We start from the raw sequence: 13538 nt of genomic DNA, 5'->3' as shown, positions 1-13538 counted from the left end.
GCGCAGGAAAAAATTTCTTGCAATGCATCAAGAAGTTAGAGATCTTGGTGCAGATTTTATAGTAAGGTATCCAAGCAAATGTGTTGTTAAATTGAATAACAATAGGTATATATTTTTTGATCCAATTCAATTGAGATCCTTTATCAATGCAAGGACTCCCGTTGGTGTAGGATCCCACTCAAAAACTGGAGATTTAAATGTTAGTTCGCAAATTACCTCATTTTTATTAATATAAATGTGCTCAAATAGAACCCGGTGAGGTGCCTTATTTCCTTTTACAGGTCAGACAAGTTATGTATTTTTCTCTGTTCTATATAATGTGATTCCATAGTTAATTTGGATAATGTGGAAGAATATTATGTTTGTTTCTATATGTTTATGAATATCCTTTTGTAATGAGGAAAATTCTCTGTTCTGAATGGTTCATTGATAATTTTATATATTGTCTATGTATAAAGAAAAAAGTTTAATAATAAATAAATATTTCTATCCAGCATCTCTGTAATTTGCGGCAAGTTACAAACACACATAAAATAGAAAAAATAAAAAACATGTCAGACTCAGCCCTGATACTTTTGCCATAGCTCTGCCAAATTATATGCAAAAATCTATCGTTTCCTGGGTTCATAACCAGAGAAACAAATCTCCTGATAAAATAAAATTGCAGTTTTTCTTCTACATATTCCAAGAACATAAGATTTGCCATACTGGGTCAGATCAAAGGTCCATCATGTCCAGTATCCTGTCTCCAACAGTGGCCAATCTAAGTCACAAGTACCTGGCAGGATCCCAAAAGGTAAAAAGGATTCCAAGCTGCTTATTCCAAGAATAAGCAGTGGATTTCTACAACTCCACCTTAATAATGGCTTATGGACTTTTCCTCCAAGAACTTATCCAAACCTTTTTTAAATGCAGCCACACGAACAGCTTTCACCACATTCTTTGGCAAGAAATTCCAGAGCTTAGTTATACGTTGAGTAATAAAAAATATTTGCTCTTTTCAGTTTTAAATGTTTCACCTAATAACTTCATTTTCCCTGTACGTACTCCGATCAGTCCAGACAGTGGGTTGTGTCTCCCTTCCAGCAGATGGAGTCAGAGAAAAGCTTGAATGGTGCCCTGTTACAGCTTGGAGCACCCTCTGCTTCCCTTCAGTATTTCTCTGACTCCAGCAGATGAAGGTTGCAGAACCTGTGGTTCCCCATTTAAGCCACAACAAAAAAAATGTGCGGCACACAATGTACTGGACAATAACAATATGGCAAACAAACAATTATTTATTTTACATTTGTACACTGAATAGTGTGCAAGACATTCAATGTATGGTATATAATGTTGTAAGTGCGACAGGGCCCCGACACGGCCGTGTTTCGCTACCAGCTGCGTCAGGGGGACCGAAGTTTGTCAAAACATATATATTGTGTAAATCAGATGATTCTAACTGTTGGGGACCCACTGTAGTCAGCTTACAAGGGGACTAAGGAGAACTCAAGTTGTGCGGGTAGGCTCATAACTCGGAGCTCAATGTGCTGGAGGCATCACAGCTGGGGTTAATGCAAAACTCCGGAAAGGTCAACAGATATCGGGATAATTGTAGGGGTATTCGGAATAATGGTTTAGTGCAAATGTTGTGCGGGCAAGGAGGTGTATCATGCATTTCCAAGTTATTGAGAATTGGACCGGCCCGGTCTCCAAGTAAAGGGATCAAAAGTCCAAAGTCCAAAGGGTTATACACAACCTCCGCTCAGAAACAACGACTTGGCACTTTTTTTTTTTTACAAGAAGCAGAGGAATGTCGCCTTTCTGCTAGCGCTGCCCCGAGGAAGGCGGCGTCTCAGGGCAGCGTGCCGTCATTGAGGGAGAGGTTGAACAACCAGCTTTCACCCCTGTAAGTCAGAAGAAGCCTGAGAAGGAAAGAGTACAAAAAAACTTTCCAAATGTACTCTGGAAAATGCTAGGCCATACTACTACCAGTTCTGCCTGCAAGTCTGGAAGTGACTGAATCCTCAGAAACTAGAAACCCCCTTTTTTTTTTTTTTAACTTGATCCATCCAGAGACAGTGAAAGAAATTTAAATAGGAATGAAAGAGAGATGAGAAATCTAAACTTCTATCCTCCTGTAGCTTAAATGGGGAACAGCACAGAGGAGAAGCGGAGGAAACAGCACACACATATAGAGGAAATCACAACAAAAAAATGTGTATAACCCTTTGGACTTTGGACTTTTGATCCCTTTACTTGGAGACCGGGCCGGTCCAATTCTCAGTAACTTGGAAATGCATGATACACCTCCTTGCCCGCACAACATTTGCACTAAACCATTATTCCGAATACCCCTACAATTATCCCGATATCTGTTGACCTTTCCGGAGTTTTGCATTAACCCCAGCTGTGATGCCTCCAGCACATTGAGCTCCGAGTTATGAGCCTACCCGAACAACCTGAGTTCTCCTTAGTCCCCTTGTAAGCTGACTACAGCGGGTCCCCAACAGTTAGAATCATCTGATTTACACAATATATATGTTTTGATAAAATTCGGTCCCCCTGACGCAGCTGGTAGCGAAACACGGCCGTGTCGGGGCCCTGTCGCACTTACAACATTATATACCATACATTGAATGTCTTGCACACTATTCAGTGTGCAAATGTAAAATAATTGTTTGTAGGGATGTGAATCGTTTTCCATATCGTCTTAACGATAGAAATCGTGTGGCAGGGCAAGAAAATCGTCTTAGGCACGATTTTTTAGTTAAAAAATCGTTAAAAATCGTTTTTTTCCGATTAGTGCGCACTAACTCGAGTTAGTGCGCACTAACGGGAGTTAGTGCGCACTAACTGGGAGTTAGTGCGCACTAACTGAAAATGATACAATTTGACACTTTTCAGGTCAGTTAAGGTCAGTTTAGGAATGAATATGTATTCCTATTGGCTGCCCTCTTATTTATTCATGTTACCAAGTTTCCTACTGACAGTATATGGGGGATGGGAAATGGAAACAGTTGGTAGCTTGACAAAACAAGTAATGTGATCAGTCAATGTGACTAGAACTTGTGCCCTAACCCTGATACCAGGGGTATTGTGATCTTCCTGCACACAGTGCCCTATCCCTATTAATACCAGGAGTGTTGTGATCTTCCTGCACACAGTGCCCTATCCCTAATACCAGGGGTGTTGTGATCTTCCTGCACACAGTGCCCTATTCCTGATACTGGGGGTGTTGTGATCTTCCTGCACACAGTGCCCTATTCCTGATACCGGGGGTGTTGTGATCTTCTTGCACACATCCCGATATCAGGGATAGGGCACTGCGTGCAGGAAGATCACAACACTCCTGGTATTAATAGGGATAGGGCACTGCATGCAGGAAGATCACAACACCCCTGGTATCAGGGATAGGGCACTGTGTGCAGGAAGATCACAATACCCCGGAGGAGTGAGGGGCAGGCAGCTCCCCCCTGTCTGTGAAGCCAGCCTCTCACTAGTAATGCAGGGAGGGAGCTGTCTCAGACTTCACCATCCTCCCCCCCCCCCCCTTACCCACACACCATTCACTAGCTGGGACATGGGGGAAGTCAGGAGTGAGGGTCAGGCAGCTCCCCCCTGTCTGTGAAGCCAGCCTCTCACTAGTAATGCAGGGAGGGAGCTGTCTCAGACTTCACCATCCACCCCCCCCCCCCCTCACCCACACACCATTCACTAGCTGGGACATGGGGGAAGTCAGGAGTGAGGGACAGGCAGCTCCCCCCTGTCTGTGAAGCCAGCCTCTCACTAGTAATGCAGGGAGGGAGCTGTCTCAGACTTCACCATCCTCCCCCCCCCCCCTCACCCACACACCATTCACTAGCTGGGGACATGGGGGAAGTCAGGAGTGAGGGTCAGGCAGCTCCCCCCTGTCTGTGAAGCCAGCCTCTCACTAGTAATGCAGGGAGGGAGCTGTCTCAGACTTCACCATCCTCCCCCCCCCCCCTCACCCACACACCATTCACTAGCTGGGACATGGGGGAAGTCAGGAGTGAGGGTCAGGCAGCTCCCCCCTGTCTGCGAAGCCAGCCTCTCACTAGTAATGCAGGGAGGGAGCTGTCTCAGACTTCACCATCCTCCCCCCCCCCCCCTCACCCACACACCATTCACTAGCTGGGACATGGGGGAAGTCAGGAGTGAGGGTCAGGCAGCTCCCCCCTGTCTGTGAAGCCAGCCTCTCACTAGTAATGCAGGGAGGGAGCTGTCTCAGACTTCACCATCCTCCCCCCCCCCCTCACCCACACACCATTCACTAGCTGGGACATGGGGGAAGTCAGGAGTGAGGGTCAGGCAGCTCCCCCCTGTCTGTGAAGCCAGCCTCTCACTAGTAATGCAGGGAGGGAGCTGTCTCAGACTTCACCATCCTCCCCCCCCCCCTCACCCACACACCATTCACTAGCTGGGACATGGGGGAAGTCAGGAGTGAGGGTCAGGCAGCTCCCCCCTGTCTGTGAAGCCAGCCTCTCACTAGTAATGCAGGGAGGGAGCTCTGTCAGACTTCACCATCCTCCCCCCCCCCCCCTCACCCACACACCATTCACTAGCTGGGACATGGGGGAAGTCAGGAGTGAGGGTCAGGCAGCTCCCCCCTGTCTGTGAAGCCAGCCTCTCACTAGTAATGCAGGGAGGGAGCTGTCTCAGACTTCACCATCCTCCCCCCCCCCCCTCACCCACACACCATTCACTAGCTGGGACATGGGGGAAGTCAGGAGTGAGGGTCAGGCAGCTCCCCCCTGTCTGTGAAGCCAGCCTCTCACTAGTAATGCAGGGAGGGAGCTGTCTCAGACTTCACCATCCTCCCCCCCCCCCCTCACCCACACACCATTCACTAGCTGGGACATGGGGGAAGTCAGGAGTGAGGGTCAGGCAGCTCCCCCCTGTCTGTGAAGCCAGCCTCTCACTAGTAATGCAGGGAGGGAGCTGTCTCAGACTTCACCATCCTCCCCCCCCCCTCACCCACACACCATTCACTAGCTGGGACATGGGGGAAGTCAGGAGTGAGGGTCAGGCAGCTCCCCCCTGTCTGTGAAGCCAGCCTCTCACTAGTAATGCAGGGAGGGAGCTGTCTCAGACTTCACCATCCTCCCCCCCCCCCCCCCCCACCATTCACTAGCTGGGACATGGGGGAAGTCAGGAGTGAGGGTCAGGCAGCTCCCCCCTGTCTGTGAAGCCAGCCTCTCACTAGTAATGCAGGGAGGGAGCTGTCTCAGACTTCACCATCCTCCCCCCCCCCCCTCACCCACACACCATTCACTAGCTGGGACATGGGGGAAGTCAGGAGTGAGGGTCAGGCAGCTCCCCCCTGTCTGTGAAGCCAGCCTCTCACTAGTAATGCAGGGAGGGAGCTGTCTCAGACTTCACCATCCCCCCCCCCCCCTCACCCACACACCATTCACTAGCTGGGACATGGGGGAAGTCAGGAGTGAGGGTCAGGCAGCTCCCCCCTGTCTGTGAAGCCAGCCTCTCACTAGTAATGCAGGGAGGGAGCTGTCTCAGACTTCACCATCCTCCCCCCCCCTCACCCACACACCATTCACTAGCTGGGACATGGGGGAAGTCAGGAGTGAGGGTCAGGCAGCTCCCCCCTGTCTGTGAAGCCAGCCTCTCACTAGTAATGCAGGGAGGGAGCTGTCTCAGACTGGTATCAGGGTTAGGGCACTGTGTGCAGGAAGATCACAACACTCCTGGTATTAATAGGGATAGGGCACTGTAAGAGATGACTGTAGTAGATTGAATAAAGATCTGATGTTTCTGCTCTCCTCACACCAAACAAAAACAACACACAAGCAGAGAAGCCCTTCTTACAAAGCTGAGCTAGTGAGTTAAGTAGGAGGAAAAGTAAACATACTTGTGCCAGTGTGGCTACTTAAAAAATACACTTACCAACAATCAATTACATATATTTGAACTGTGTACAGTTCCAGCCAGGACCACCTTTCTAAAATGCACAGTGATTGGCAAATTCAACATGCACTAGCATTTCAGGTGCCTGCTAACAAAAATAATAAACAAACAAGTTCTAGTCACGTGAGTGCTGATCATTACATTACTTTTTTTGTCAAGCTTCCAACTGTTTCCATTTCACATCCCCCCAACCATTACCTCAGTATTAGCCTTGGTAACATCAATAGATAAGAGCACAGCCAGCCAATAGGAATACATACATACATATTCATTCCTAAGTGACCTTTACTGACCTGGGAAGTGTGAACACTTTGTTTCATTTTCTGTTGGTGTTCGTTAGTTTCCAGTTCCATTTCCCATCCCCCCAACCATCACCTCAGTGGTAACCTTGGTAACATCAATAGATAAGAGGGCAGCCAGCCAATAGGAACACATATTCATTCCTAACTGACCTTCAGTGACCTGGAAAGTGTTTATTTGTATCATTTTCAGTTAGTGCGCACTAAATCGAGTTAGTGCGCACTAACGGGGAGTTAGTGCGCACTAACTCGAGTTAGTGCGCACTAACACGATTTAACGATTTTTAACGATAAATCGTTAGAATTTCTATTGTATCGTGTTCTATAACGATTTAAGACGATATAAATATTATCGGACGATAATTTTAATCGTTGAAAAACGATTCACATCCCTAATTGTTTGCTTGCCCTATTGTTATTGTCCAGTACATTGTGTGCCGCACATTTTTTGGTTGTGATTTCCTCTATATGTGTGTGCTGTTTCCTCCGCTTCTCCTCTGTGCTGTTCCCCATTTAAGCTACAGGAGGACAAAAGTTTAGATTTCTCATCTCTCTTTCATTCCTATTTAAATTTCTTTCTAGTTTCTGAGGATTCAGTCACTTCCAGACTTGCAGGCAGAACTGGTAGTAGTATGGCCTAGCATTTTCCAGAGTACATTTGGAAAGTTTTTTTGTACTCTTTCCTTCTCAGGCTTCTTCTGACTTACAGGGGTGAAAGCTGGTTGTTCAACCTCTCCCTCAATGACGGCACGCTGCCCTGAGACGCTGCCTTCCTCGGGGCAGCGCTAGCAGAAAGGCGACATTCCTCTGCTTCTTGTAAAAAAAAAAAAATGCCAAATCGCCTTTTCTGAGCAGAGGTTCCTTACCCACTCCTACCAGACTCCAGGAGTACTCTGATTTATTACCAGGCTTCCTTTCCCCCATGCCGCGCTCAGCTCGATGTGCTGCCTGCGGAGAGCCCGGGATGCGGCTCTCCCGTGAAGGCATTTGTTCAAGGTGCCTCCCCAGCAGGGAGGGTCCCTCGAGGCTGGCTGGACGTTCGGCTTTGCGATCCCAAATGCGACTGCTCGCTGGGGGGTCAGCCCCGATCCTGTCTAGTGCGGGATCGGCGACCATTTTGTTTTCAGAGCTGGGCGCTCCGATGTAGCCAAATGAGGAATCAGATGGCTGTTTTTCTCCTTCCCCCACCAGTTTTAACTCCGGTTACTCCCCAGGACCAGGGAGCAACGGCAGGGGCCCTTCCTGCCATTCCTCCATCGGGACCACCACCCCCCAGTCTATTTTCAGCGGATTTTGTGCTTCTTTTGCACAATGCTTACTTGGCCAGTTTGGAACAGCACCTGGATGCATCTTCAGGCCCCCCCTCCTCTTAAGGTGGTTAGATTGTCAGATCCTCTGCAGTTCCTCAGGGATCCACTGCACCTCCTCAGGGATCCTCCCGAGTCAGGGTTGTCCCCCATCCAGATTCTTTTCCTCTGGATGCTCTGGTGCCTGACCAGGACCAAGACTATCTGACCTCTCACATGCACATGGTCTTATGCCTGTTTCCTACTGTGTCAGTTTTGAGTGAGCCACACAGGGCTTAATTCACTTAACATCTGCACGTAAAAAAATATATGGTCAAAATAAGAAAATTATTCCTTACCTGCTAATTTTCGTTCCTGTAGTACCATGGATCAGTCCAGACGGTGGGTTATGTCCCCCGTCCAGCAGATGGAGTCAGAACAGAGCTCGAGGGCTCCGCCTCCTATACCAGCTCACCCTCTGCTGGAGCTCAGTATCGTGAATAACAAAGCCCAAAAGAGCAATAACAAAACAATTTGGATCAAAACCCTGACGAAAGTCAACATCAAGAACAATAAAACAGGCATGACCTAACAAAAAGAGGTCGCCAATGTCAACTTGTGAGGAGCTGTACAACTCTGATAGAGAACCAGAGAGAAGAAAGAAGAGACAGTAGATAACAATGAATCCGAGCAGGTCGCAAGATCCCAGCGTGGTGGGCGTCTGGACTGATCCATGGTACTACAGGAACGAAAATTAGCAGGTAAGGAATAATTTTCTTTTCCCTGTACATACCAGGATCAGTCCAGACGGTGGGATGTACCAAAGCTTCCCTACTATGGGTGGGCCCTGAGAGCCCTGCTCGGAGAACCTGATCGCCAAATTGCCCAGGAGCCGAGGGCGCCAGGTGTAGGCGATAATGCTTAGCGAAGGTATGCAGCGACTTCCACGTCGCCGCCCGGCAAATTTCCTGTGGGGAGACGGCACGAGACTCCGCCCAAGACGCTGCGTGAGAGCGTGTAGAATGAGCTCGAACGCCCCTGGGCGGATCCCGACCGGCCCCGATATAAGACGACGAGATGGCATCCTTGATCCAGCGGGCGATGGTTGTCTTTGAAGCCGAGGAGCCCTTCTTAGGTCCCGACCAGAGCACAAACAAATGATCGGAAACCCGAAAGGCATTGGTAACCTCTAGGTAGTGGAGTAAGACTCGCTTGACGTCCAAGTGACGAAGAGACCTCGACTCCTCTGGAGAGAACGCCGGGAGTTCCACCGTCTGATTCACATGAAACGAAGAGACCACCTTCGGGAGGAAGGAAGGTACTGTACGCAGCGAGATCCCCGCCTCCGAAATGCGAAGGTAGGGTTCCCTGCAGGAAAGAGCCTGCAGCTCCGAGATTCGACGGGCAGAGCATATTGCCACGAGAAAAACTGTCTTCATAGTAAGATCTTTAAGCGAAGACTCCTGTAGAGGTTCGAAAGGAGCGCCCGCTAGGGCCCGGAGAACCAGGTTAAGACTCCACGACGGACAAGGGTCCCTGACCGGCAGCCGTAGATGTTTGGCCCCCTTCAGGAATCGGGCGATATCCGCCTGGAGAGGCAGGGCGACCGGTGTCTGTACCAGAACATTCAGGGCCGCTACCTGCACACGTAGGGAATTGTATGCAAGACCCTTATCCAGCCCGTCCTGCAAAAATTGAAGGATCAGAGGTACCGACGCCTCCGTGGGTTGGGCCCCATGATCGGTACACCAGGCCTCGAAGACCTTCCACACTCGCACATAAGCAACAGAGGTAGAAGGTTTGCGGGCCCGGAGCATCGTAGAGATTACCGCCTCTGGGTAGCCTCGTCGGCGGAGGCGGCGCCGTTCAAAAGCCAAGCCGCAAGACAAAAGAGTGCCGCCTGCTCGAAAAAATACCGGTCCCTGCTGCAGGAGCCGAGGAAGATGACTCAGGCGTAACGGTCCGTCCACTGCTATGTGAAGCAGGTCTGCAAAGCAAGGACGACGCGGCCACTCCGGAGCTACCAGAATCACGGGACCGCTGTGAGTTTCTATCCTGCGGAGTATCTTGCCCACTAAGGGCCAGGGAGGAAAAACATAGAGCAGTTGATCTGCCGGCCACGGCAGCGCTAGAGCATCCACCCCCTCCGCGCCGCGCTCCCTTCTGCGACTGAAGAAGCGAGGGGCCTTGGCGTTGAGGGTGGTCGCCATCAAGTCCAGTCGCGGCGTTCCCCAACGGCGAACCAGGAGCGTCATCGCCTCGTCGGAAAGGGACCATTCGCCGGGGTCCAACTGCTGACGACTCAGGTAATCCGCTTGCACGTTGTCCACGCCTGCGATGTGGGAGGCCGCGAGCCGAACCAGATGAAGTTCCGCCCAGTCCATCAGGAGCGTGGTTTCGGCGGAGACCTGTTCGCTCCTCGTCCCGCCTTGACGATTGATGTACGCCACCGTGGTGGCGTTGTCCGAAAGAACCCGTACCTCTCGGTTCCGAATCAGGGGGAGGGAACGTCGAAGTGCGAGGCGTACTGCTCTGGTCTCCAGACGATTGATCGGCCACCTCGCCTCCTCCGGGGACCACGTCCCCTGTGTGGCACTTCGTTCGCAGACCGCACCCCACCCCACGAGGCTGGCGTCGGTGGTCACGATTACCCAAGAGGGAACGTCGAGGGAGACGCCTCAGGCCAGGTGAACCGGGACCAGCCACCACTCCAGACTGTCTCGAGCTGACTGGGGGAGGGGTAGAACCACCTGATACTCCTGTGACACCGGTTTCCATCGCGAAAGCAGGGACGCCTGCAGTGGACCTAGATGAGCAAACGCCCAGGGCACCATGTCGATGGTGGACGCCATCACTCCCAGAAGCTGTAGATAATTCCAAGCGGTGGGTTCCGACAAAGACGCAAACTGACGGACGTGCTCCCTCAAGGAGAGTGCCTTGTCCGCCCGCAGGAAGACCATGCCTTGCTGAGTGTCGAAGGTCGCCCCCAGAAAATCCAAGTGTTGGGATGGGACGAGGGAACTCTTGGGGAGATTCACAACCCAGCCCAGAGAGCGAAGCATCTCCAAGACTCTGGCCACCGAGGCCTGTCCATGCGAGAAGGACTTCGCCCGCACCAGCCAGTCGTCCAGGTAGGGGTGCACTAAGATCCCCTCCCGCAGGAGGGCCGCCGCCACCACCACCATGATCTTGGTGAAGGTCCGCGGAACTGTTGCGAGCCCGAAGGGTAGGGCCTGAAACTGAAAGTGCTGACCGAGGATCTTGAAACGTAGGTAGCGTCTGTGGTCCGGACGTATCGGAATGTGCAGATACGCCTCCGTCAGATCCAGGGAAGCCAGAAACTCCCCCTGGTGTACCGCAGCAATCACTGAACGCAGCGTCTCCATGCGGAATCGGTTGACCCGCAGAGAGCGGTTCACTTCCTTCAGATCCAGTATGGGCCGGAACGAGCCGTCCTTTTTGGGAACCACGAAGTAGATGGAATAATGGCCCGAGCCCACCTCGGCGAAAGGAACGGGAACGATAGCCTCTATGGCTTGCAGACGGTCTAGTGTCTGTTGAACCGCCATCCGTTTGAGGTCGGAGCCGCACGGAGAGAAGAGAAATCTGTCCCGAGGAAGACGGACAAATTCCAAGGCGTAACCGTATTGGATGGTGTCCAGGACCCACTGATCTGAAGTAATCTTCACCCACTCCTCGACGAAATCTGTGAGTCGGCCCCCGATGGGCGGACAGGAGGAGTGGGTCGGTCTGGCATCATTGGGTAGATTTGCCGGGGGGGTTCCCCTGGCCCGAGCCCTCTCTCGCGGGCCTCCGCCCACGAAAGGACCGCGACCACGGTTGGGATCTACTGGGAGCAGTGCGAGGATTGGACTGCCGGTAGGATCTATAGCGTCGCTGTGCTCGAGCCCTGGTTCTGGTGGAGGCAAACGGCCTCTGCCGATCTTCGGGTAGACGATGCACTGCATTTTCCCCCAGTGACTTCATGATCTGATCCAGGTCGTTCCCAAAAAGAAACTTCCCACGAAAAGGAAGGGATCCCAGGCTCGATTTGGAGGAGGCGTCCGCAGACCAATTCCGGAGCCACAGGAGGCGACGAGCCGCCACCACCGACACCATGGAGCGGGCCAGAACGCGAAAAAGGTCATACAGAGCATCCGCCCCGTAAGCAATGGCAGATTCCAGGCTGTTGGCCTGAGCTGCTTCTTCCGGAGGCAACTGTTGCGACGTCAGGAGTTGCTGGACCCAGAGCAGACTAGCCCTCTGGGTCAAAGAACTGCACATGACAGCTCGCATCCCTAGGGCCGAAACCTCAAACACCCTCTTGAGGAATGTCTCTAATTTGCGGTCCTGTGTGTCCCGTAGGGCCGTCCCGCCCGTCACCGGGATTGTAGTTCGCTTAGTCACCGCTGAGACCGCCGAGTCTACCTTAGGGAAACGGATGAGATCTAAGAAATCCTCAGGCAAGGGATATAATTTTTCCATGGCCCGGGTGACCCTCAATGCCGCTTCAGGGACGTCCCATTCCCCCGTGAGGAGCTGGAGAAAAGACTCATGGACCGGGAAAGCTTTAGCCCTAGGCCTAAGGGCGGCCAGGACCGGGTCCCCTTTCTTGGAGCACGTTGCGACCGCCGGAGCCACAGGTGCCGGGGGGTCCGGTGGAGGATCCAGATCTAGCTCTGGTGGAGCAGGTCTTCTAGTTCCTACTTATGGAAGATCTGCAAGGCTCGCGGGTCGTCGCCCTCCGTTTGCCCCTCCAATTGCGCCGGATCCGGAGGGTCCGAAGGGTCAGGGCCCAAAGGGGGAGCTGCTCCCGCCACTCGAGGCTGGGATGGCAAAGCCGAGGAGCTTGTGGCTGGCCCAGCCGAGGACAGGGGCCCGGAGGCCGGAAACGAGAGCTTGGGAACTTTGGGAGCAGGAGGCCCCGAGGGGGCTCCCCCCGGCTCTGTCAGGCCCTGCAGGTAAGCCGTGTGCATCTTTAAAATGAAGTCCGGGGAAAAAAACGGCAGGCTGGCTGAAGTCGCAGCCGCAGGGGCCCCTTGCGGTGGTCGGGCCGGTAGAGCTTCCTCTGGGCTTCGGTGCAGGCGGGGGGGCGCCCCGAACTGCGTCTGTTTCCTCCGGAGCGTGTTCTGAAGGAAAATCCCGCTCCAAAATGGCCGCCATTCCCGCCATTGGCGAGGACGTGGCCAGCCCGCTCATCCCTGGCTGTGGTGAGGAGGGCGCTGGGCGCGAACCCGAGCCACGCGAACCACCTTCCCCTTCAGGGAGGCAGCACGGGCAAACTCCCTCCTTTGAAAAACGAGACCCTGCCTCACCGCAGGTCTCGCAGCGGGAAAAGCGCGGCATGAAGAAGCCGCTATGAGAAATCGCCTCGGGGGGGGGGGGGGGGGGGGCCAAAAAGGAAGCGCACCGCTGGGGGGCCGAAAGGCCGACACAACCCGCCTGACAGATCCGTAGGCGCCGGCGGGAAAAACCGCTAGCGGCGCGCCCAGGCCCGAGATAGCATTCGCCGGGCCACAGGACCGTCAAGGACCGCGTGAGAGAGCCGGGTGTACCGGCAAACGCCGACAAGTGAAGAGAAAAGCTGCAAGAAAAACCACACAGAAAATAACACTTACCCCAAACGTAGGAAAGTGACACTGCAGGAGGAGGCCGAACAGAGAAGCACGCCTCCTCAAATCACTGACAGAATAAAAACTTTTTTTTTTTTTTCTCAATTAACTTGATCCAAATTGTTAGCTAGCAAACAAAAGACAGGTAGAACGCAAAGAAAAGTAGAAAGAGACTCAAAAACCTGTCAGACTGGGGAAGCACTGTTTCCCCAACTCACATCTGCTGGAGTCAGAAAGATACTGAGCTCCAGCAGAGGGTGAGCTGGTATAGGAGGTGGAGCCCTCGAGCTCTGTTCTGACTCCATCTGCTGGACGGGGGACATAACCCACCGTCTGGACTGATCCTGGTACGTACAGGGAACTATTAATATTATAATGAAAAAATACTTTAAGTATCCAATTACCTATTATGAAAA

The sequence above is a fragment of the Rhinatrema bivittatum genome, chromosome 8 (genome assembly GCF_901001135.1).
Source record: "Rhinatrema bivittatum chromosome 8, aRhiBiv1.1, whole genome shotgun sequence".
Lineage (NCBI taxonomy): Eukaryota > Metazoa > Chordata > Amphibia > Gymnophiona > Rhinatrematidae > Rhinatrema > Rhinatrema bivittatum.
Note: the sequence above shows the minus strand (reverse complement) of the source record.